Source organism: Canis aureus, chromosome X (genome assembly GCF_053574225.1).
Source record: "Canis aureus isolate CA01 chromosome X, VMU_Caureus_v.1.0, whole genome shotgun sequence".
NCBI classification, from domain to species: Eukaryota; Metazoa; Chordata; class Mammalia; order Carnivora; family Canidae; genus Canis; species Canis aureus.
Window position 1 is genome coordinate 56,563,326 of NC_135649.1, and position 26,105 is coordinate 56,589,430.

The 26,105-nt window shown below is 38.4% G+C and overlaps 1 protein-coding gene across 2 annotated transcripts in view; it reads right to left on the reverse strand.

Annotated features, from left to right (window-relative positions):
- Positions 1-26,105, reverse strand: part of DACH2 (dachshund family transcription factor 2) — a 182,477-nt gene that overhangs the window by 34,070 nt on the left and 122,302 nt on the right. The gene's annotated exons all lie outside the window — the stretch shown is intronic.

A 26,105-nucleotide genomic window follows, 5' to 3' on the forward strand; every position in this document is an offset into this window, starting at 1 on the left:
CATTCATCTTTCGTTGGACACAGAGGCTCCTTCCACAGTTTGGCTATCGTGGCCATTGCTGCTATAAATATCGGGGTGCAGGTGTCCCGGCGTTTCATTGCATTTGTATCTTTGGGGTAAATCCCCAACAGTGCAATTGCTGGGTCGTAGGGCAGGTATATTTTTAACTGTTTGAGGAACCTCCACACAGTTTTCCAGAGTGGCTGCACCAGTTCACATTCCCACCAACAGTGTATGAGGGTTCCCTTTTCTCCACATCCTCTCCAACATTTGTTGTTTCCTGCCTTGTTAATTTTCCCCATTCTCACTGGTGTGAGGTGGTATCTCATTGTGGTTTTGATTTGTATTTCCCTGATGGCAAGTGATGCAGAGCATTTTCTCATGTGCATGTTGGCCATGTCTATGTCTTCCTCTGTGAGATTTCTGTTCATGTCTTTTGCCCATTTCATGATTGGATTGTTTGTTTCTTTGGTGTTGAGTTTGATAAGTTCTTTATAGATCTTGGAAACTAGCCCTTTATCTGATATGTCATTTGCAAATATCTTCTCCCATTCTGTAGGTTGTCTTTGAGTTTTGTTGACTGTATCCTTTGCTGTGCAAAAGCTTCTTATCTTGATGAAGTCCCAATAGTTCATTTTTGCTTTTGTTTCTTTTGCCTTCGTGGATGTATCTTGCAAGAAGTTACTATGGCCGAGTTCAAAAAGGGTGTTGCCTGTGTTCTTCTCTAGGATTTTGATGGAATCTTGTCTCACATTTAGATCTTTCATCCATTTTGAGTTTCTCTTTGTGTATGGTGAAAGAGAGTGGTCTAGTTTCATTCTTCTGCATGTGGATGTCCAATTTTCCCAGCACCATTTATTGAAGAGACTGTCTTTCTTCCAATGGATAGTCTTTCCTCCTTTATCGAATATTAGTTGCCCATAAAGTTCAGGGTCCACTTCTGGATTCTCTATTCTGTTCCACTGATCTATATGTCTGTTTTTGTGCCAGTACCACACTGTCTTGATGACCACAGCTTTGTAGTACAACCTGAAACCTGGCATTGTGATGCCCCCAGATATGGTTTTCTTTTTTAAAATTCCCCTGGCTATTCAGGGTCTTTTCTGATTCCACACAAATCTTAAAATAATTTGTTCTAACTTTCTGAAGAAAGTCCATGGTATTTTGATAGGGATTGCATTAAACGTGTATATTGCCCTGGGTAACACTGACATTTTCACAATATTAATTCTGCCAATCCATGAGCATGGAATATTTTTCCATCTCTTTGTGTCTTCCTCAATTTCTTTCAGAAGTGTTCTCTAGTTTTGAGGGTATAGATCCTTTACATCTTTGGTGAGGTTTATTCCTAGGTATCTTATGCTTTTGGGTGCAATTGTAAATGGGATTGACTCCTTAATTTCTCTTTCTTCAGTCTCATTGTTAGTGTATAGAAATGCCACTGATTTCTGGGCATTGATTTTGTATCCTGCCACGCTACCGAATTGCTGTATGAGTTCTAGCAATCTTGGGGTGGAGACTTTTGGGTTTTCTACATAGAATATCATGTCATCAGCGAAGAGGGAGAGTTTGACTTCTTCTTTGCCAATTTGAATGCCTTTAATGTCTTTTTGTTGTCTGATTGCTGAGGCGAGGACTTCCAGTACTATGTTGAACAGCAGTGGTGAGAGTGGACATCCCTGTCTTGTTCCTGATCTTAGGGGAAAGGCTCCCAGTGCTTCCCCCTGAGAATGATATTTGCTGTGGGCTTTTCATAGATGGCTTTTAAGATGTCGAGGAATGTTCCCTCTATCCCTACACTCTGAAGAGTTTTGATCAGGAATGGATGCTGTATTTTGTCAAATGCTTTCTCTGCATCCAATGAGAGGATCATATGGTTCTTGGTTTTTCTCTTGCTGATATGATGAATCACATTGATTGTTTTACGGGTGTTGAACCAGCCTTGTGTCCCAGGGATAAATCCTACTTGGTCATGGTGAATAATTTTTTTAATGTACTGTTGGATCCTCTTGGCCAGTATCTTGTTGAGAATTTTTGCATCCATGTTCATCAGAGATATTGGTCTGTAATTCTCCTTTTTGGTGGAGTCTTGGTCTGGTTTTGGAATTAAGGTGATGCTGGCCTCATAGAACGAATTTGGAAGTACTCCATCTCTTTCTATCTTTCCAAACAGCTTTAGGAGAATAGGTATGGTTTCTTCTTTAAACGTTTGATAGAATTCCCCTGGGAAGCCATCTGGCCCTGGACTCTTGTGTCTTGGGAGGTTTTTGATGACTGCTTCAATTTCCTCCCTGGTTATTGGCCTGTTCAGGTTTTCTATTTCTTCCTGTTCCAGTTTTGGTAGTTTGTGGCTTTCCAGGAATGCGTCCATTTCTTCTAGATTGCCTAATTTATTGGCGTATAGCTGTTCATAATATGTTTTTAAAATCGTTTGTATTTCCTTGGTGTTGGTAGTGATCTCTCCTTTCTCATTCATGATTTTATTAATTTGAGTCTTCTCTCTCTTCTTTTTAATAAGGCTGGCTAATGGTTTATCTATCTCATTAATTCTTTCAAAGAACCAACTCCTGGTTTTGTTGATCTGTTCCACAGTTCTTCTGGTCTCGATTTCGTTGAGTTCTGCTCGAATCTTTATTAACTCCCTTCTTCTCTTGGGTGTAGGATCTATTTGCTGTTTTTTCTCTAGCTCCTTTATGTGTAAGGTTAGCTTTTGTATTTGATTTCTTTCCAGTTTTTGAATGGATGCTTGTATTGCGATGTATTTCCCCCTTAGGACTGCTTTTGCTGCATCCCAAAGATTTTGAACGGTTGTATCTTCATTCTCATTAGTTTCCATGAATCTTTTTAATTCTTCCTTAATTTCCTGGTTGACCCTTTTATCTTTTAGCAGGATGGTCCTTAACCTCCACGTGTTTGAGGTCCTTCCAAACTTCTTGTTGTGATTTAGTTCTAATTTCAAGGCATTATGGTCTGAGAATATGCAGGGGACAATCCCAATCTTTTGGTGTCAGTTCAGACCCGATTTGTGACCCAATATGTGGTCTATTCTGGAGAAAGTTCCATGTGCGCTTGAGAAGAATGTGTATTCAGTTGAGTTTGGATGTAAAGTTCTGTAGATATCTGTGAAATCCCTCTGGTCCAGTGTATCATTTAAAGCTCTCGTTTCTTTGGAGATGTTGTGCTTAGAAGACCTATCGAGTATAGAAAGAGCTAGATTGAAGTCACCAAGTATAAGTAAATTATTATCTAAGTATTTCTTCACTTTGGTTAATAATTGATTGATATATTTGGCACCTCCCATATTCGGGGCATATATATTGAGGATTGTTAAGTCCTCTTGTTGAATAGATCCTTTAAGTATGATATAGTGTCCCTCTTCATCTCTCACTACAGTCTTTGGGGTAAATTTTAGTTTATCTGATATAAGGATGGCTACCCCTGCTTTCTTTTGAGGACCATTCGAATGGTAAATGGTTCTCCAACCTTTTATTTTCAGGCTGTATGTGTTCTTCTGTCTAAAATGAGTCTCTCGTAGACAGCAAATAGATGGGTCCTGCTTTTTTATCCAGTCTGAAACCCTGCGCCTTTTGATGGGGTCATTAAGCCCGTTCACGTTCAGAGTTACAATTGAGAGATATGAGTTTAGTCTCATCATGGTATCTATTCAGTCTTTGTTTTTGTGGATTGTTGCACTGAACTTCTTCTTAAAGGGGAATTTTAAGAGTCCCCCTTAAAATTTCTAGCAGAGCTGGTTTGGAGGTCACATATTCTTTTAATTGCTGCCTGTCTTGGAAGCTCTTTATCTCTCCTTCCATTTTGAATGAGAGCCTTGCTGGATAAAGTATTCTTGGTTGCATGTTCTTCTCATTTAGGACCCTGAATATATCCTGCCAGCCCTTTCTGGCCTGCCAGGTCTCTGTGGAGAGGTCTTCTGTTACCCTAATACTCCTCCCCATAAAAGTCAGGGATTTCTTGTCTCTTGCTGCTTTAAGGATCTTCTCTTTATCTTTGGAATTTGCAAGCTTCACTATTAAATGTCGAGGTGTTGAACGGTTTTTATTGATTTTAGGGGGGGGATCTCTCTATTTCCTGGATCTGAATGCCTGTTTCCCTTCCCAGATTAGGAATGTTTTCAGCTATGATTTGTTCAAATACATATTCTGGCCCTCTGTCCCTTTCGGCGCCCTTGGGAACCCCAATTAAACGTAGGTTTTTCTACTCAGGCTGTCGTTTATTTCCCTTAATCTATCTTCATGGTCTTTTAATTGTTTGTCTCTTTTTTCCTCAGTTTCCCTCTTTGCTATCAACTTGTCTTCTATGTCACTCACTCGTTCTTCCACCTTGTTAACCCTCGTCGTTAGGACTTCTAGTTTGGATTGCATCTCATTCAATTGATTTTTAATTTCTGCCTGATTAGCTCTAAATTCTGCAGTCATGAAGTCTCTTGAGTCCTTTATACTTTTTTCTAGAGCCACCAGTAGCTGTATAATAGTGCTTCTGAATTGGCTTTCTGACATTGAATTGTAATCCAAATTTTCTAACTCTGTGGGAGAGAGGACTGTTTCTGATTCTTTCTTTTGAGGTGAGGTTTTCCTTCTAGTCACTTTGCTCAGTGCAGAGTGGCCAAAAGCAAGTTGTATTGGGAAAAAGAGAAAAAGAGAGGAGAGAAAGAAGGAAAGAAAAGAGAAAGAGAAAAAAAAGGGAAGAAAAAAAACGGAAAGAAAAAAGAAGAAAAAGAGAAAGAAAAGGAAAGGAGAAAAAAAAGGGGGTGGGGGAAGGAAACAAATCAAAAAGCAAAACAAAACAAAACAAAACAAAAAAGAACCACCGGGGAGTATCTTCTGATTCTGTGTACTTTAAGTCCCTTGGCTTCCCCTGGAAGTTGTCAGTCTAGCTGGTGTTCTCGGGGAGGGGCCTATTGTGCTGATTTTCAGGTGTTAGCAGTTGGGGGAGCTGCTGTGCCCCTGCCTGGTGCAGGGCTCAGTGGGGGTTGTTTACCCCGTGAGGCCGCAGGAGGAACAGCCCCAGTGGCGGGGCAGCTCTGGAAACCTGGATTCAGCTCCGGCAGGAACTCCGTCTGCAGGGCCTGGAGGCTCCGGGCTGGGCCGCTGATCTGCTCAGCTGGGGCAGGAGCGTCCTCGCTGTTCTGGGCCCTCCCGGCCTCTGCCTGTCGCGGGGGAGGCCGGATCCTGGGCTGTGTCCCGGCGCCCTGTGCTCCGGAGCCTGCGCTGGTGGATTCGCGCTTCCGGGCCGCGCAGCCCCCTCCGCGGAGCCGCTGCCCGAGCCCCACGAGCTGCTCCTGGAATCGTGCAGCCCCCTCCGCACGGAGCCTCTTCCTCTGCCCGAGCCCCTCCGAGCTGCTCCCGGGGCCCCGCAGCCCCCTCCGCGGAGCCGCCGCCCGAGCCCCTCCGAGCTGCTCCCGCCCCGCAGCCCCCTCCGCGGAGCCGCCGCCCGAGCCCCTCCGAGCTGCTCCGGGTCCCGCCGTGCGCTGCAGCCCTTAGGGAGCTCGGCGCACTCTCCCGGGGCGCAGGTGTCTGTTAGTGTCCCCGGGAGCCCGAGGGCATCCCCGCCCTCCTGGGTCCTGCTCCAACTCCCTGGAGCCCCTTTCCGCCCGGCAAGGTCGGTGCAGCTCCTGCTTCTCCGGGACGGGGCTCTCCTGTCCTGGGGACACTCGCCCCGGCCTCAGCCCGGCTCCTCGCGGGCCCCTCCCCCTTGGAGGCCTTTGTTTCTTTACTTCTTTTTCTCCGTCTTCCTACCTTGATAGAAGCGCGAACTCTTCTCACTGTTGCATTCCAGGTGTTCTCTCTTTAATTCTCAGGCCGAATTCATAGATTTTCAGGATGATTGGAAGGTTTTCTAGGTAATTTGGTGGAGACAGGTGATTTGGAGACCCTACTCTTCCGCCATCTTGCTCCTCCCCCCCCCATATTATTTGAATCCAAAATGTTATAAAAAGCATTTGGTTATTGGTCTTGAAGAATTCAATAAAATGACACCTGGGTGGCTCAGTCGTTAAGCATCTGCCTTTAGCTCAAGTCATGATTCCACGGTCCTAGGATCAGTCTGCATAGGTCTCCCTGCTCAGTGGGGAGTCTGCTTCTCCCTCTCCCTCTGCACCTCCCACCCCATTTGTACTCTCTCTTGCTCCCTCTCAAATAAATAAATAAAATGTTTTTTTAAAAAAGGAATTCAATAAAATGTATAAATTAACCTATTAATTTTCTTTTAGCACAGGAATCTATAATAAACATATTCTCAGGAATTGTTTTATCATAAAACATAAAAAATAATATTTTGATTATAAATGCATGATGCATGTGTCTTGTACAACTCCACTGTTGTGAAATTAACCCTAAACTCTTTCCTTCCTTCCTTCCTTCCTTCCTTCCTTCCTTCCTTCCTTCCTTCCTTCCTTCCTTCCTTCCCAGTGGTGGTTTTGGAAGAGGTAACTATTCCAGAGGGAGTGAGCACAATATCAGAAATTCTATGATCTACTTCAACTACAATGTTTGAACATTTGAAATATGTTATTAAGAAACTAAATTCTAAAATGTCTTAGGCAGCATCTCTAGTGCTTCTAAAGTGCATTTCTCAACACCTAACCAAGCAATATTATGTCTTATTTCTATGGTTTGAAGTCTGTATTTAGATAGTATTTTGTTTTCTGCACTTTATAAGTGGATCAAATAACTTCATAATGATTTATTGATAATAACTGGAGAGGTTTTATGCTTTTGCACTGTTGTTTATAAATCTTAAAGTATGAATTTATTTAGTCTGGAAGATCTATTTTTACAAAACGAACTGCTACAAAGTTAGAACATTGACATCCTGCTGAGTCTAAGATAATATAATCTTTCCCCTGAATAAATATTTTCTATCTGGGGCAGAATTCTTAAAATTAATAGATCCTTTGTTCTGTATCACTCTATATACAAGTAACCTCATTAATAAGAATCTGAGGAGTTTTCTACAAACAAGATATGCAAAAAGAAAAGCAATACATTCATCATGCATAAAACAAAATTAAAACTATATTAAAATTCCTAGAAGTCACCTATTTGGAGATGAAATAAATGCTATTAAGTTGGCTGAAAGGAAAATTATTATGGACTATGAAAACAGGTCGCATGGTCTATACTTTGTAATGTTGCTGTATAGTAGATTGAAGTTTCAAAATAGCATTACTCTTTTTAAAAGAGATGGACACAGTTGAATTAGGTGTTGCTTGCCACAGTGAGGATCAAATGCACAAAGAATCATATTTCATCGGACCTAGTCAACACCAGGAAAATAAATAGAAATATAAGAGGTATGCAGGCAATGATTCATTTTGATAATCTGGCCCAAGAGAGACACATAGAGACAGCACACAGATCTAAGCTTCTACCAAAAGACAAATAGGACACAGAGGGTGGGAATTGGGATGACAGTGTAGCAGGGGTCACATCGATTTTCAGCAGCAGTTTTCACACAGATGAGATAACCCTGGACTCTATTTGGCCCATTGTTCATATCCTACTTGTCCCACAAGCAATAAATTTCCTAGACCTAGAAAAAGGCAGTAAAGAAGAAGGATTCTACTTATGACTTCTTATGATTAAGTTTCTGTGATAACCAAACATGCTTTTTCAGACCAAGGTCACATTGCATGTTAAGGTCCATAATAGCCTAAAGCTAGTCGAAGTGTATTATGTTTTGGTGTAAATGAGTGAAAATATCAAACCATTTGTCTTTTTTTTTTCTGATTTAAATTCCACGCTACAAAAATGTATAACAAATGCATTAGAAATCTATTTCAATCTTGTAATAGGTCTTCACATCTGAATGACATCAACATTTTGCTCAGAATTTAAAGACATTCACTATTATGTACAAATGTTTCCCATAGACCTGATAAATCCTAATTGTTAATGAAATTAAATATAGACAAGTACTAGAACCATAGATTGTCAGGTAAATAAGAGTAACTCTTTGTAAGCCAGGGAGAAAGGGTTTTGGCTGAGCATTTTGATTTAAAAGGCTGGTGTTCAAAATGTGTATATTAAAACCTTTATCAACACATATGATGCAATGGTATAAACTAAAAGATAAAGATAGGACAACTGTTATCTAGTTGAGGACATCAGCAACCTCTTCATTCATTGAAGCAAAGTGGAGACTGCTTTTATTGAGCCTGTTGGCTAAACTTGCTATAATTTGTATAGCACTTGGAAATCTATTTGCTGAACAAACTCTTAATTTTAATTTCTTCCTTAGGGCCCGGATGAATAGATGTTAAACTTGACAAGAACTTTATTTGTAGAAAAAAGATAAACATTTGATAATTACTCAGAATGAAGAAATTCCCCTAAGAATTAAAATCAAGACTGCTAGACTTTCTATATGAACGTAGTGCTTATTTTCCCACTTTTTTCATAGTTCAGTGTTTCTTCTTTCCTCTGGGCTTTGAGGATTATAATACAGGATTAGAAAATGAACACCACTGACTCACTCAGCAGTGGAAAAATGCAGCCACCTGCCATCAGGTCATCAGCTTTTATTCTTTAACAAATAAATTATATTTCTCTATTTGATTTGCGTGCTTTCCCCTAAATAGAGCTGTCAAGAGACTTTCTTTTGTTGGTGCCATCAGTATTACATTTGGCAGAAGCAAGACACCTGCTTCCCTCTTCCAGACAGATGAACAATAACAACAAAATGACCAACTGCTGTGTAATGATGTGACTTGCATGAATATAAGAAAGTGTTCATCGTCTGAGTTTAACAATGAATGATTCAAATGTTGCCCTTCCTGCATGTGGAACAGAAAAACTTGATCCCTAAATTGTTACATTTCTTTAGGGAAATGAAAAAGAAATTATGCTGACAAATGAAAACCAAAAACTAGTAGTGAGCAGATGAAGGGTCACCAGCCTGAGAAAGTATGATATGATACTTCTAAAACTAGAATGGCTCTGTTTTACTCTGGATCTTTATATGATCAATTTGACATAATAGGTCCCTTTATAAATTATGAATTAGAAGGAAGTCAACTTTCAGATAAAATATTATCCTGATAACAAATATTATATCCAGTGAAGGATTGGAAGAAGTATGATACCCAGCGCTTGCTGTTCAGGAGCTGATACACCTTGAATAAAAGTCAATGAGTTATAGAAGCAGACAATTAAGTGTGAAATCATGTGACTTAGGCTGTTAAGTGCCTCTCAAAGGGAAGAATACTTCAGTCTGGAGTAAGCACTTAAACTAATCCATTCATTATAGCTGAGAAGTGTTCCCACTATCCTTAAAGTCCCATGGATTTCCCTAAGATATTAGGTATGCCAACAGTGTTTCTTACTCAAACTAATAGTGAACAAACTGGGTTAAACAATAATAAACAGTTTTAATTAAAGCAAGGGTTAGCAGATAAATTACAAGGTGCTTAGTGAAATTTGATTTTCGGATAAATAGCAAATGATTGTTCAATGTTTGTCCAAAAATACTCCATGGGTCATCATTATACTAAAAGAATAATTTGTTCTTGGGGCACCTGGTGGCTCAGTCAATTTCAGCTTAGGTCATGATATCAGGGTCCTGGGATTGAGCATCACATAGGGCTCCCTGTTCAATGGAGAGTCTGTGTCATCCCTCTCCCTCCCCCTGTTTGTGCTCTCTCGTGCCCTCTCTCTCTCAAATAAATAAAATCAATCTTTTTTAAAAAATCAAATCAGGGTCATGAGATCCAGCCTCCTTTCAGGTTTCTCATTCAGTGGGGAGTCTGCTTCAGATTCTCTTTCTTCCTCTCCCTCTGCCCCTACACCCCATGCATGCATATGCTCTCTCTCTCAAATAAACAAATCTTTAAGATGATAATAATATGTTGTTTATCTGATTCAAATATCACTGGACATGTTGTTCTCTTTTTTGTTTGCAAAGTATATTAAAGCAAACAACTCAGGTCCTTTAAAAAGCTAGTGCTAAATATAAGCATATGTTACATATTAATTTAGGCAGCCGAGAGCATAATGATGAACAGCAAAAGATGCCAAACTCTGACTGTGTAGGTTTGAAACTCTGTTCTGTGATTTACTAGCCCCTGAGAAAGTTACTTAATTTTTCTGTGCCTCAATTTCCTCATCTGTAAAGTTCAGATAATAATACCTATCTCATAAGGTTGTTTGTTATAAAGATTAATGAGCTACTATTTGTAAAGCTTTTACAACAATACCTGACCCAAAGGAAATGCAAAATAATTGTTTGTTAAATAAACTAAATGGTGAGGTGCCTGGATGGTTCAGATGGTTAGGTGCCTGCCTTCCGCTCAGGTCATGATCCCAGGGTCCTGGGATTGACCCCTACATGATCTCCTTGATCTGTGGGGAGCTTGCTTCTCTCTCTCTCCCTCTGCTTGTGCTCTCTCTGTCAAGTAAATAAATAAAATCTTAGAAAAATTAAAGAGCGATTGAAAATTCCCAGGAGTGGGAGACGAGCCTAAAATAAAATATTTGAACACCTAAGCATCCATCAACACCTCATAAAACATGTGGCAAAATACTTTTCTTAGGTAGTAATTGTATAAGCCTGGCTTTACCCTAAATTATGCCAATGTTACTTTTTCAGTTATCAAAGGTCTGAAGAGACTTCTTAAGTCAAGGTCAGTGTCTCAACTGGGGGTAATTTTGTAGTCCAAAGGACATTTGGCAATGGCTGGAGACATTTTTGACTGTCAGAACTGAGGGGGTAGGAGCATGTGATACTGGCATCTTTCTGCACTGAGCTTCTACTAGAGAGTTTAATAAGCTTAATAAGATACTTTGTGATTTAGAACATAATACTTTACAAGGTATGTTTTATAGATCTTATGCATTTAATTTTGGGTACTTAACTCCAGTTCTTTGCTCAAATGCCACCTTATTATTGAAATCTATACTGAACACCCTATTTAATATTGCAACTTGCACTCCTATTTTCACTCCTTTAACATGTTTTCTTTTTTCCTGGAAAATGTATCACCAAAAATATACAATATAACTTACTTATTAACTATTTTTGTTATCTATTTTATCTCACTACAATATATTCTTTAGGAAAATGGGAACTTTGTTTTTCTAAAAATTTGTCCAATGCTGTTTTCTCAGTATCTAAATAGTAACTATCCTGGGTCTACGGCACATGTACTGACTTTGGATGTGCCAAATGGTAATCTTAAATCTTGAGGTAATATTTTTACTCATCAAAATGATTCCATTATCTTTTTCCATTTAAAAAGACAATATTGTAAATGAATATGTAATTTGAATTTTTTTATATAAGTATATGGTCAGAAAGGAAGAAAGAGGGTGGAGGTGAGGAGCTTCTGGTCAAATCTCAGCCTTTTCAATAAAGTCAATGATTAATATATATATAATGTGACAAACTGAAAGTTTGTAATTTTGAAAAATAGTTGATATAGTTGTCATAACATGCCTACTGTATATTTATTGAACTTGTCTACATATTATAGTCCTTTGAGCAAAAAATAGTAAAATATAAATAGTTGGCTCACACACATACTTTCCCATCATCTTTGAGATGATATATTATTGCATCAAAAATAAAGCAAACTTGACTGATTTTTAGAAGTATATCTATATTTACTAGAGCCTAGAAATTAAAAAAAAGGCTGAGGATCCAGAATGAAAAGCAATCTTACACACAGACCAGGATTTGCTCTGAAAACTGCAAGACAGACAAAAATTTCTAACATAAAAAAACAAACAGTACCAGAGCCATGTGCAAGTCCCTTCTCCAGAAAACTACCCTGGCTACTTCTGTGAATAAGGCTGCAGAGATAACATTAACTGAATGGAGAGTAAGAATGTAACAATCTGCATTAGAAATTGACAAACAAGAGGCAGGAGTGGGCATAGAGGTAAAATGGGAAGGAAGCATGTGTTTAGGAAAGATTCTGGGGAGGGCACACATTTCCATCAATTAGCTGACTGTTTCAGGTGATAATGTTTTATTATGCTGACTTATCTTTAAAATGGCCTCAGAGCTTCAATATAACCCTGCTTTTACCCTTACTAGGGGTTTGGTCATCAGGCTGATCAGGCTGACTGCAGAGGCTATAAAGCAGATTTCTCATTTTGTTTCTCTGCCAGGAAATGTGCAAGACTTTCCATCAACTAGAAAGCTCTCTTCTAAATCTGGCACAAATCAGGAAGACAAATTTATTGTTCTGACCTGGAAATTCAGGTGCTAACTTTAAAATCACTGCTGTTGTTGTTGTTTTGACTTAACATATCTGACTAGAGAGGTTTGGTGGAAGGTACAATGGAACATGATCCTAATATCTAGCACTTTAACAGCATGAGTTCTTTAACTGTATTATGTATCAGAATGTCCTGTTTTTTAAAAAGTTCCCAACTCCCAAAGTTTCTGATTTATTAGGCCTGGGGTAGGGCCTGTCTACTCGAATTTCTAGGTGCCCAAATTGATAGTTGATGTTACTGGTTTGGGGACCACAGCTTGAGAAACCATTGGATTATATAAAAGTCAAATTTTGCTACCTTTAAACATGATTAATACTGCTGATGTAGGAATGAGTTAGGGGTAGATGGGGCTAGGCAGGGAAAGATAAGGGAAAGGCCCAGAGTCAGGCTCCCAGAAATCTGTGGGCTCCCTTAAACCACAAGGACACCAAAAGGCCCAGAGTCAGGCTTCTACCTATCCCAAGAAAACAGAGATAAGACAGTAAAAATATAGAAAATAATAAGCCTGGCTCCCTAGCTCCAAAATGTTAGGGAGTATCTCCCTTTAATGGCTACTAAGTAATCACAGAAACTCACCAGACCACAAACAAATATGTCATTGAGGTGTTATCAATAGTCCCTGCTCAAACCAAGACTGCACAAGAATCTCAAGGCCTCGGGCTCCTTGGCTAGTTTCTCAATAAAAGACTGCCACTAAAAGCTCTCAGTGATAACCCTACTGGGGCCCCTGTCCCTTCTGAGAGCTTTCTCTGTATCTCTGCTCAATAAACCTCTATCCTTTGCTCACTCTCTGTTGTCCACGAGATTTCATTCTTCCACTCTGTGAGACAAGAATCTAGCTCTCCCAGATCACTCCCTCTTATCACAATATCTTTTTAAGCTAGCCTGTACAATTTTTAAAAATCTTTTCAAAATGATAACTATATTTTAAATATATATTTTCACAGCTTTAAGAATTGCATGAAATTAAAGACACATCAATGAGCCTCTTCTACAGACCTAGAGATTCTAAAAATCAATTTACACTGCACTGAAAGGAAGTGTATAATGGAAACTATTTAGAAACAGAATTGGGCAGCCGGGGTGGCTCAGTGGTTTAGTGCCGCCTTCAGCCCAAGGTCTGATCCTGGAGACCTGGAATTGAGTCCCCCGTCAGGCTCCCTGCATGGAGTCTGCTGCTCCCTCTGCCTGTGTCTCTACCTCTCTCTCTTTCTCTCTCTCCCTCCCTCCCTCTCTCTCTCTCTCTCTCTCTCTGTCTCTCATGAATAAATAATAAAACCTTTTAAAAAAACATAGAATTGGGAAACAAAATAATAAAAAAAAACAAATGTGAGTCTACAAAGTTTAAAGCAAAATTCTTTTCCAAGGATGAATTTAACATAAGCAATTGTTTAATAAGGAAAATCACACTCCTATGGATTAATCCTTACATAGTATTTCCCTATATTCAGGAAAGGTGGAAACTGAGTATTCTGGTAGGATTAAGGTTTAAAAATAAAGATAGTTCAAAATCAGAATTACACTGTCATAGAAAACTTGTCAATAATAGTCTATATAGCAGTTTATAATTTGTCATTTCCTATAAAATCTTTAATAAGAAATGAATAGATATACAGGTTTGACATTTATATAGATATCCTCACTAATAATGGCAATTATACCTATTTATAATCTGTGCATAGTCATATTTTTTATTTTACCTCCATACCAATTATAGAAAATTAAGAATACTCTTTTATCATTGGTTATCTCTCTCTCTTCCCTCTCACAGACACACAAACATGCACATGCATACATGAATGCCTCCATACACACACTGGTGAGAATATATGTTGATTTTTTTGTTTTAGCTAAGAAATAAGCAACTGAGGAACTAAGGCACCATAATTTTATGATAAAAATTATGAAATGTTTTCTTAATAGATGAGCAATCATAATAGCAACACTGTTATAAACCTAGCCAGTTCATAATATCATTTAATTTAATTATTTTACAAAGCTGAATTTTTAAAATAAGTATTAATAACTAGGGCAAAGCACTGTGTTTTTCACATTTTTCTTTCTTGTGTAATGGAGGCATTAAGACTCTCAAACCTGTTGCTTTCCCTCTGAAAACTTCTACAATTTTATCAAAGAAGCAGGCATCTATCAGTAATGCTCCACTCAACAACCTTTGCCAAATGTACAATCCTCCTTTTAGATGTTGTCTATTGCCCTGAGAACTTACTTTATCCATTGAACAAGCTCTTTTTTTTTTTGCTAAAATGATAATTTATAAGATACAGTTAAAGGGGCAGGGTAAACACAATCAGTAGAACATATTAATATGCCATTTTATTTCATGTTTCAACATTGTTCTTCCTCATCTTCATTTATAGGTACATTGGAGGGCTTGTTTCCATTTTACTCTCTTTATTTTCAATATTTGTATCTAATTTTTTTATTTATGAAACTTTATTTTATTTGACAGTATATTGTGGAAATACTTTTGTTGTAAACATACATTCATGGTACACAGTATTTTTTAAAGATTTTATTTATTTATTCATGAGAGATACAGAGAGAGAGAGCCAGAGACCAAGGCAGAGGGAGAAGCAGGCTCCCTGTGAGGAGCCTGATGTGGGAACCAATTCCCGGGACCCTGAGGTTATTCCCTGAGCTGAAGGCTAGACTTTCAACTGCTGAGTCAGGCATCCCGGGCTGAGCCACCCAGGCATCTTGGTACACAGTATTCTTTTAGTGATTTCATTGTATTCAATCCTATGATGTAACTTATAAATTCTTAATCCATTTGTTTTCTGAACACTCAAAGCACATTTGGATACTCTCTTAGGGCATTTTCTACTTATTATGTATTACTATGTATTTGATTGTGCCTTTATTTTCCTATTCTGCTGTAAGTTTCTATAGAGTAAGAACTGTGTTTCACTAATGTACTATATGTTGGCTAATTGAATTTAAATTGAAAAAAAAAGAGCTGTGTTTCAATTTCTAATTGGTCTCCATAATTGCTACCAAATCCACAGGATTGCCTTGGTAAAAGCAGATATTATTTTTCCTAAATTCATTAACTACTTCAAGCCAGAACAAAGATCACCAATCAAACTAGTTATAATGTTGCTTCAAATTATTGTTTCTAAATGCAATAACTTAAGGACATTTATCAGAAACATTTAGTGAATACTTGGTGGGCATGGTATTGTGATGAAAATTAAGACGAGTTCACAGAATTTTAAATTAAAGTGTGTGGTAGTGATTTCTTCTAATAACTATATTAGACAATTATACTTTGCCTGTGTGACAAAGAGAAATAATTCCAAAAAATCTCAATCAATTAAAGAATTTTCACAGATGTATTTTTCAGCTTAATTTCAGTGGTTATTCAAGGGTTAATCACCAAATATCCCCACTTTCTTTTTTTAAAACATTTTCCCCCTAAAATGTAGGAGTCTGTTATTTTACTCACAACACAATGAATATGATTAGATCTCTCTGTATTTTGGGATGTTATATCTCTAAACCTTAGTGTCCCTATTTTAGAGTGGGAAGAACCACCTCAAAGGGCTCAATGAAGGACCTGAGTGGGAAAAATTAGAGAGAGAGAGACAAACCATGAGAGACTCTTAAATCTTGGAAATGAACAAAGGGTTGTGGAAGGGGAGGTGGGCTGGGGGTAAGGGTCACTGGGTGATGGGCACTGAGGAGGGCACTTGATGGGATGAGCACTGGGTGTTACACCATATGTTGGCAAATTGAATTTCAATTAAAAAAAGAGAGAAGGTGGGGCAAGATGGTGGAGGAGTAGGGTCCCCAAGACCCCCGTTCCCACAAACTTACCTAGGTAACTTTCAAATCGTCCTGAAAATCTACGAATTCAGCCTGAGATATAAAGAGAGAACAGCTGGAATGCTACAGTGAGAAGAGTTCACGCTTCTATCAAGATAGGAAGAAGGAAAAAAATAAATAAAAAAGCATCCAAGGGGGAGGGGCCCCCGCGAGGAGCTGGCCTAAGGCTGCGCAGAGCGTGCCCCCAGGAAAGCCCAGTCCCTGAGAAGCAGGAGCTTCACCAATCTTCCCGGACAGAAAGGCACAGAGAGCTCGGGCAGAATCCCAGGAGGGGCAGGGATATCCTCCGGCTCCCAGGGGCACTAAGAGAGGAAGTGCGCCCCCGGGGAGAGTGTGCCACACATCCTTGGCTGAGCTCCCTAAAGGGCTGGAGCACACACCCTGCAGGGTCTGGGAACAGCTCAGGCAGCGCCTCCACGTGGAGGGGGCTGCAAGGCACTGGAAGCACGATTCCAGCAGCGCAAGCCCTGGAGCCAAGGGGGCTGGGAGACAGAGCCCAAGATCCGGCGCTCCCCCCAGGACAGGGGGAGGCCGGGGAGCACACAGGGCAACAAGGACTCCCCTGCCCCTTGGCTGCACCCAGCAGATCGGAACCCCCACCCCACCCCCACCCTGAGCATCCAGGCCCCTGGGGACTGGGAGCTGCAGTAGTTACTGTGGGAGCTGCCTCCAGAGCTGGAGAGCTGGCCGCCACCACTGTTCTTGTTCCTCCTTCTGTCACCTTGTACCTGGTACTGAGCAGGGGCCTCACAGGATAAACAGCTCCCACTGAGCCATGCACCTGGCAGGGGGCGGGGCAGCTCCCCCAGGTGCGCATACCTGAGAATTAACACGGCAGGCCCCTCCCCCAGAAGACCAGCAGGAAGGACAGGGGAAAAGCAAGTTATTGACCAAGCACCGCTGGAAACCTCCAGGGGAAGTCGAGGGATTTACAGTATACAGAATCAAAGGATACTCCCCCTTGTTTTTTGTTTTCTGTTTGTTTCCTCCCCCCTCCCTTTTTCCCTCTCCTTTTCTCCTTTTTCCAGTACAATTGATTTTTGGCCACTCTGTACTTAGCAAAATGACTAAAAGGAAAAAGTCACCACAAAAGAGAATCAGAAACAGTATTCTCTCCCACAGAGATACAGAATTTGGATTACAATTCAATGTCAGAAAGCCAATTCAGAAGCACAATTATAAAGCTACTGGTGGCTCTAGGAAAAAGCATAAAGGATTCAAGAGATTTCATGATGGAAGAATTTAGATCTAATCAGGCTGAAATTAAAAATCAATTAAATGAGACGCAATCCAAATTTGAGGTCCTAATCATGAGGGTTAATGTGGTAGAAGACCAAGTGAGTGACATAGAAGACAAGCTGATGACAAGGAATGAAGCTGAGGAAAAAAGACAAAAACAATTAAAACATCATGAGGATATGTGAAGGGAAATAAGTGACAGCCTCAGAAGGAAAAATCTACATTTAATTGGGGTTCCTGGGGGCGCCGAAAGTGACAGAGGACCAGAAAGTATATTTGAACAAATCATAGCTGAGAACTTCCCTCAGAACAGAAACAGGCATTCAGATCCAGGAAATAGAGAGATTCCCACCCTAAAATCAATAAAAACTGTTCAACACCTGGACATTTAATAATGAAACTTGCAAATTCCAAAGATAAAGAGAAGATCCTTAAAGCAGCAAGAGACAAGAGATCACTAAACTTTATGGGGATAAGTATTAGGTAAAGAGCATACTTCTCCACAGAGACCTGGCAGGCCAGAAAGGGCTGGCAGGATATATTCAGGGTCCTAAATGAGAAGAACACGCAGCCAAGAATACTTTACCTAGCAAGGCTCTCATTCAGAATAGGAGGGATAAAGAGCTTCCAAGATAGGCAGAAATTAAAAGAATATGTGACCACCAAGCCAGCTCTGCAAGAAATACTAAGGGGGACTCTGTACAAGAAAGAGGAAGTCCAAGGAAATAATCCACAAAAACAGGGACTGAATAGGTATCATGATGACACTAAATTCATATTTTTCAATAGTAACTTTGAACATGAATGGGCTTAATGATCCCATCAAAAGGCGCAGGGTTTCAGACTGGATAAAAAAGCAAGACCCATCTATTTGCTGTCTACAAGAGACTCATTTCAGACAGAAGGACACCTACAGCCTGAAAGTAAAAGGTTGGAGATCTATGTACCATGTAAATGGTCCTCAAAAGAAATCAGGGATAGCGATCCTCATATCAGATAAATTAAAGTTTATCCCAAAGACTGTAGTAAGAGATGAAGAGGGACACTATATCATACTTACAGGATCTATCCAAAAAAAGGACGTAACAGGGGATCCCTGGGTGGCTCAGTGGTTTGGCGCCTGCCTTTGGCCCAGGACCTGATCCTGGAGTCCCGGGATCGAACCCGTGTCGGGCTCCCGTGAAGGAGCCTGCTTCTCCCTCTGCCTGTGTCTCTGCCTCTCTCTCTCTATGTCTATCATGAATAAATAAATTTAAAAAAAAGGACATAACAATCAAGATTATTTATGCCCCAAATGTGGGAGCTGACAAGTATATCAATCAACTAATAACCAAAGTTAAAACATACTTAGATAATAATACACTTATACTTGGAGACTTGAACATAGCGCTTTCTATAATTGACAGATCTTCTAATCATAACATCTCCAAGGAAACAAGAGCGTTAAATGATACTCTGGACCAGATGGATTTCACAGATACTTACAGAACTTTACGTCCAAATGCAACTGAATACAATTTCTTCTCAAGTGCACATGGAACTCTCTCCAGAATAGACCACATACTGGGTCACAAATCAGGTCTTAACCGATACCAAAAGATTGGGATTCTACCCTGCATATTTTCAGACCATAATGCCTTGAAACGAGAACTAAACCACAAGATGTTTGGAAGGATTTCAAACACGTGGAGGTTAAGACCATCCTGCTAAAAGATGAAAGGGTCAACCAGGAAATTAGAGAGGAATTAATAAGATTCATGGAAGCTAATGAGAATGAAGACACAACCGTTCAAAATCTTTGGGATACAGCAAAAGCAGTCCTGAGGGGGAAATACATCGCAATACAAGCAGCCATTCAAAAATTGGAAAGAACTCAAATACAAAAGCTAACCTTGCACCTAAAGGAGCTGGAGAAAAAACAGCAAAGAAGAGAATTAATAAAGGTCCCAGCAGAATTCAATGAAATAGAGACCAGAATAACTGCGGAACAGATAAACAAAACCAGGAGTTGGTTCTTTGAAAGAATTAATAAGATAGATAAACCATTAGCCAGCCTTATTAAAAAGAAGAGAGAAAAGACTCAAATTAATAAAATAATGAATGAGAAAGTGGAGATGGCCAACAACACCAAGGAAATACAAACGATTTTAAAACCATATTATAAGCAGCTATACGCCAATAAATTAGGCAATCTAGAAGAAATGGACGCATTTCTGGAAAACTACAAACTACCAAAATTGGAACAGGAAGAAATACAAAACCTGAACAGGCCAATAACCAGAGAGGAAATTGAAGCACTCCTCAAAAACCTCCCAAGACACAAAAGTCCAGGGCCAGATGGCTTCCCAGGGGAATTCTATCAAACTTTTAAAGAAGAAACCATACCTATTGTACTAAAGCTGTTCACAAAGATAGAAAGAGATGGAGTACTTCTAAACTCATTCTATGAGGCCAGCATCACCTTAATTCCAAAACCAGACAGAGTCCTCACCAAAAAGAAGTATAGACCAATATCCCTGATGAACATGGATGCAAAAATTCTCAACAAAATACTAGCCAATAAGATCCAACAATACATTAAGAAGATTATTCACCATGACCAAGTGGGATTTAACCGTGGGATGCAAGGCTGGTTCAATACTCATAAAACAATCAACGTGATAGTTCATATCAACAATAGAAAAAAAAAGGAACCGTATGTTCCACTCAATAGATGAAGAGAAAGCATTTGACAAAATACAGCATCCATTCCTGATCAAAACTCTTCAGAGTGTAGGCATAGAGGGAACATTCCTCATCACCTTAAAAGCCATCTAAGAAAAGCCCACAGCAAATATCATTCTCAATGGGGAAACACTGGAAGCCTTTCTCCTAAGATCAGGAATACGACAAGGGTGTTCCCTCTCACCACTGCTTTTCAACACAGTACTAGAAGTCCTAGCCTCAGCAATCAGGCAACAAAAAGAAAGAAAAGGCATTCAAAATGGCAAAGAGGAAATCAAACTCTCCCTCTTAACAGATGATTGATACTATACATAGAAAACGCAAACGACTCCACCCCAAGATTGCTAAAACTCATACAGCAATTCGGCAGTGTGGTAGGACACAAAATCAATGCCCAGAAATCTGTGGCATTTCTATTCACTAACAATGAGACTGAAGAAAGAGAAATTAAGGAGACAATCCCATTTACAATTGCACCCAAAAGCATAAGATACCTAGGAATAAACCTAACCAAAGAGGTAAAGGATCTATACCCTAAAAACTAGAGAACACTTCTGAAAGAAATTGAGGAAGACACAAAGAGATGGAAAAATATTCCATGCTCATGGATTGGCAGAATTAATATTGTGAAAATGTCAGTGTTACCCAGGGCAATTTACACGTTTAATGCAATCCCTATCAAGATACCATGGACTTTCTTCAGAGAGTTGGAAGAAATCATCTTAAGATTTGTGTGAAATCAGAAAAGACCCCGAATAGCCAAGGGAATATTATAAAAGAAAACCAGAGCCGGGGGCATCATAATGCCGGGTTTCAAGTTGTACTATAAAGCTGTGGTCCTCAAGACAGTGTGGTACTGGCACAAAAACACATAGATCAATGGAACAGAATAGAAACTCCAGACGTGGACCCTCAACTTTATGGTCAACTAATGTTTGACAAAGCAGGAAAGACTATCCACTGGAAGAAAGACAGTCTCTTCAATAAGGGGTGTTGGGAAAATTGGACATCCACATGCAGAAGAATGAAACTAGACCACTCTCTTTCACCATACACAAAGATAAACTCAAAATGGATGAAAGATCTAAATGTGAGACAAGAATCCATCAAAGTCCAAGAGGAGAACACAGGCCATACCCTTTTTGAACTTGGCCACAGTAACTTCTTGCAAGATACACCCATGAAGGCAAAAGAAACAAAAGCAAAAATGAATTATTGGGACTTCATCAAGATAAGAAGCTTCTGCACAGCCAAGGAAACTGTCAACAAAACTAAAAGACAACCTACAGAATGGGAGAAAACATTTGCAAATGACCTATCAGAGAAAGGGCTAGTATCCAAGATCTATAAAGAACTTATTAAACACAACAGTAAAGAAACAATCTAATCATGAAATGGGCAAAAGACATGAACAGAAATCTCACAGAGGAAGGCATAGACATGGCCAACAAGCAAATGAGAAAATGCTCCGCATCACTGGCTATCAAGGAAATACAAATCAAAACCACAGTGAGATACCACCTCACACCAGTGAGAATGGGGAAGATTAACAAGACAGGAGACAACAAATGTTGGAGAGGATGTGGAGAAGGGGGAACCCTCTTGCACTGTTGGTGGGAATTTGAACTGGTGCAGCCACTCTGGAAAACTGTGTGGAGGTTCCTTAAACAGTTAAAAATAGACCTGCCCTATGACCCATCAATTGCACTGTTGGGGATTTACCCCAAAGATACAGATGCAATGAAACGCCGGGACACCCGCACCCCGATGTTTATAGCAGCAATGTCCACAATAGCCAAACTGTGGAAAGAGCCTCGGTGTCCATCAAAAGACAAATGGATAAAGAAGATGTGGTCTATGTATACAATGGAATATTACTCAGCCATTAGAAACGCAAATGCCCACACTTTGCTTTGACATTGTTGGAAATGGAGGGTTTTATGTTGAGTGAAATAAGTCAATCGGAGAAGGACAGACATTATATGGTCTCATTCATTTGGGGAATATAAAAATTAGTGAAAGGGAATAAAGGGAAAGGAGAGCAAATGAGTGTAAATATTAGTGAGGGTGACAAAACATGAGAGACACCTAACTCTGGGAAATGAATAAGGGGTAGTGGAAGGGGAGGTGGGCGGGGGGTTGGGGTGACTGGGTGATGGGTACTGAGGGAGGCTCTTGGCGGGAATAGCACTGCGTGTTATGCTGAATTTTGGTAAATTGAACTCCAATAAAAACATTTTAAAAAAAGAGAAAACAAAAAGTGGAATTACCTATTAATATACTTGATCCTCAGTTAAAATTTGTTAGATCTGAAGCTATGCTATCTTTGTAGATATGGAATGCTTAAGATAAAAAAACTGCATTGAGTATACACTGATTTGCCCATGAAATTTCCTTTTCTTCAATTTCATCTAGTAAATTGTTTAAAGGACTTAGTTAATGTAGCAATCATCAATTAAGGTTTTATTGTATTTGTTTTCCTAATATCAGACAAAAACTTGCAATTCTGTAACTAAAGTCTCTCAGATTAATTCAAAGGTAGTTGGAAGACTTCAGGCTCACATTATTTGAGTCACATTCTTTTTCCCTTAAATTTAATTTAGGCTACACTTTTATCCATATGGAAAATTGAAAATTAATGAGATTATGCCTTCTATTAAAAAAAAACAGGAAAATGTCTCTTAAATTTTCCTGGCAAATTGAGCCTTATTTTATTAATGTTGAAATTCCTTTACCCACGAATTGTTACAAATATTTATGGAATGGCAGGTATTGAAACAAGATACTGCAGATATTTTTCACTTTTGCTAATAACTCTAGTACTTGAGGATTTTATTTTCACCTTCTATCATAAGGGCTTTAGTCTGAATGCAGAATATAATACATTTACTGAATATAACATTTAAAATTACTATAAGATTATATCTATGCTGAGTGTAGGTCTATACAGACAAAATAGAGTTTGATATTTTTATTAGCCTGCAAGCAGATATACATTTATATATTTCAAAGCTTGAAATAAAAAGGGAAAATTTGTTTGGGTAATCCAAATTTCTCTAAAACTGCAGAAACTGATCCAAACTGCATGAATAATTTCTCAGCCGTCTACTTCCAGTGACAGTACCACATTATGATTTTCTCCTCTTTTCTTTCTGTATCTGATCCTATCCTTATACATCCTCAAAGTAAATGATACTTTTTAGAGGAAAAATTATTTTAAAGATTTAGTTTCCAGAAAGGCTGACAAAAATCAAGAATGAATGTGAAATGCAGTTATCTAACATTTTCTATTTTTATGAATGCTTAAATATTGTGAACTCAGCCAGAGTTACAAGGAAACTTGTAATGTGAAAAAATGGAAATAAATAGGAAATCAAGAACTAATATCTAATATCTTATAACACTAAAATCTTGGAAACCGACTTGAACAAATCATTTGAACTTTCTGTCCCAGATTTCAATTTTATGAAATTGTTCTATTTTAATGATTCAGTTATTTGGTTAAGTGCTTTAAGGATCAATATTATAACATTTGCTTCCAGTGTAGTTATATTCAGTTTAGTACCATATGTTTTCCATTTCTGCATTTGATCTGTATTTGTCTTCATGTTCACTTTAGATGACTTTAAGGAACATGCCTCCACCCCCTGAGCAGCTGTATCTACCTAATTCCCTTAGAGATTGTCATTTTCCTAATCTGAATTGATCATTAGGAAAATCACTTTGCTACTGCCTGTGTCCCCTGTTACCTCCCAACCATTATTCAGTTCCTATTTTGCATTTCTCCAATGTGAAAATACCATATTTTTTACATGACATTGAAATTACCTCCTTGGTTACTGACAATGGATTCCATCTTATTTTCATTTAAAGTACCTGTATTAAAAGATAGTGAAATGTGCTATAGTTAGCCTATGATTCTCAAGTACAAACTGTATCACAGAATCTTGAGAGAATTTACTGAAAACCTAAGAAACGACCTAATATTTACCTACACTGTCTCTGAGACAGTCTGATGTTATAAGAAAAACTATCAGAGTGTAAAAGCAATGAAATAATACTATTCAAGTTTGAATTATGGTATATATTGCTCTATTGACTCAGCTATAATGGTATCTTCCCCACTTGCCTAGAATATGGGCTCTGTGATTAGCAAAATTCTATTCAACACACTTCACAGCTCTTTAAATTTTGTCAACTCTTCCAAACATTTAAAATATACAGAAGCTGCATTTTCAGGTACCAGATAATTATTTTTAATTTATTTTCCTATGGGATGAATCATATTGTAAGGGACAATTCTACTATTATGTCTTAGACCAGAAATATATTCCATGTCATCCACTGAATCCAAAAAGTATAGACACAACAGTAGTATTTTTGCAGATGTAAAATACTCCTAATAAAATAGATATATAAAATAGGAACAAATTGCTCAGGTCCACTTTAATAAAAGAGTATCACTTAAACTGTATTACTCTTATGATACTGACATTCCCATTTGTATGTTGTGCATACCGTTTCAAAGCTATATACTTTGTTCAAATGGCATGGCATATTTTTGCAATACTGCTTGTGTCCAAGCAGATACAAGGTTTGTAGAAAATGCATCTAGGGAGCCATAAAACTGATGGAAAACATATCTCTCTACAGTATTTTAGTACTTTGAAAAATTCAATCACAGGGAAAAATGTTTTACTGTAAACATCTTAAAAGCCATATAAAGGAAATGGCTTCCCATAGCACTTGTTTAAAAATTTTTAAGAGCTGGAATAGAATAGGTCTTACATACTAAAGTTCAGATTCTTTCAATATTCTTGACTTTTCACAAGCTTTGCTCGTGAAATTTTAAAAATATTTTAAGTGCAATGCAATATGTATGCAAGTATGATACTTAAAAAGCTGCCCACAAATTTGCAATATTACAATGTTTACCAAAATGAAACCAGAAAATTCATTTTCCCTTAAACATAAGTTTTATGCTTATGCACAGGATATTGTTTGATGACTGTAACTTAGCAAAGAAAAATGAAATTATACCTATTTAACATGCTGTATATGTTTGGGTAAGTTCCAAATAAGCCAGAGTAGGGAAAAATGCCCAATATGTTCCTTATGGTAGAGTAGATTAAAATTTAAATTAGAAGCAAAGACAGTCAAATCCTAAATTCAGGTTTTCTGGGGTTGAAATTTGGGGATATTTGTTTTCATTCTTATGCTTTATTATTTTTAGAAAGTCTTAGGAATTAATTAAAAATGAAGTTCCTCACTATTGAATATTGCCTTCTACTCAGTCCTCATAAATTTTCATATTTGGGAATGGTAAGCATGTGTGTGTGTGTGTGTGTTCTCTCCTATAATTCAAGGTAAAATAAAAGGGCACTTTCCACCTCCTTGCTTTATACCAAAGAATTTATTCTTTTATGCATTTCAACCAATTTTTTTTAACTAGCACTTTTCCTCAAAATTTTTTGTGATTCCCAATTGTTTGTCCAAATGAATACAGATATAATCATGAAATGTAATACCTCCACCAATTACTTTTTTATCCAGCTGACTTTTTTTCAATTATGTTATGTCTGGCAAAATATTGAAACATCTTAAACATGTCATAAATATTTATTCTTCCCTGCCTTTAAAGATGTCCACACTATGGAAGAAAAAAAGTTATATTACTCTCTTTGTTTTTCTTTGAAAGAGAGAGTACCTAGATCTATTCCAATCTGTTTTTAGCAATTACTTTAAGCTCCAATTTTTCACTTTCTACTTTCCACTGGACACATTCATCAGGATATTATATCATTACATGAAACTATTCAGAAAGCAAACCCATCACTTTATTAAGATCACTTATCCAACTACAGGCCTCAACCAAATATGACTTCATATCGCGATTCTTAATCATATTCACTCTTTCCAAGGCTTGAATCCTCCTAATCACTTAGACTCTTCTCTCTTTTGCCTCTCTCATCATATCTAATCTGTAAACATATCTTCTTAATACTACCTTTAGAATATCTCCTATTCCAACTACCGCACACTTGGATAGTTACCTGG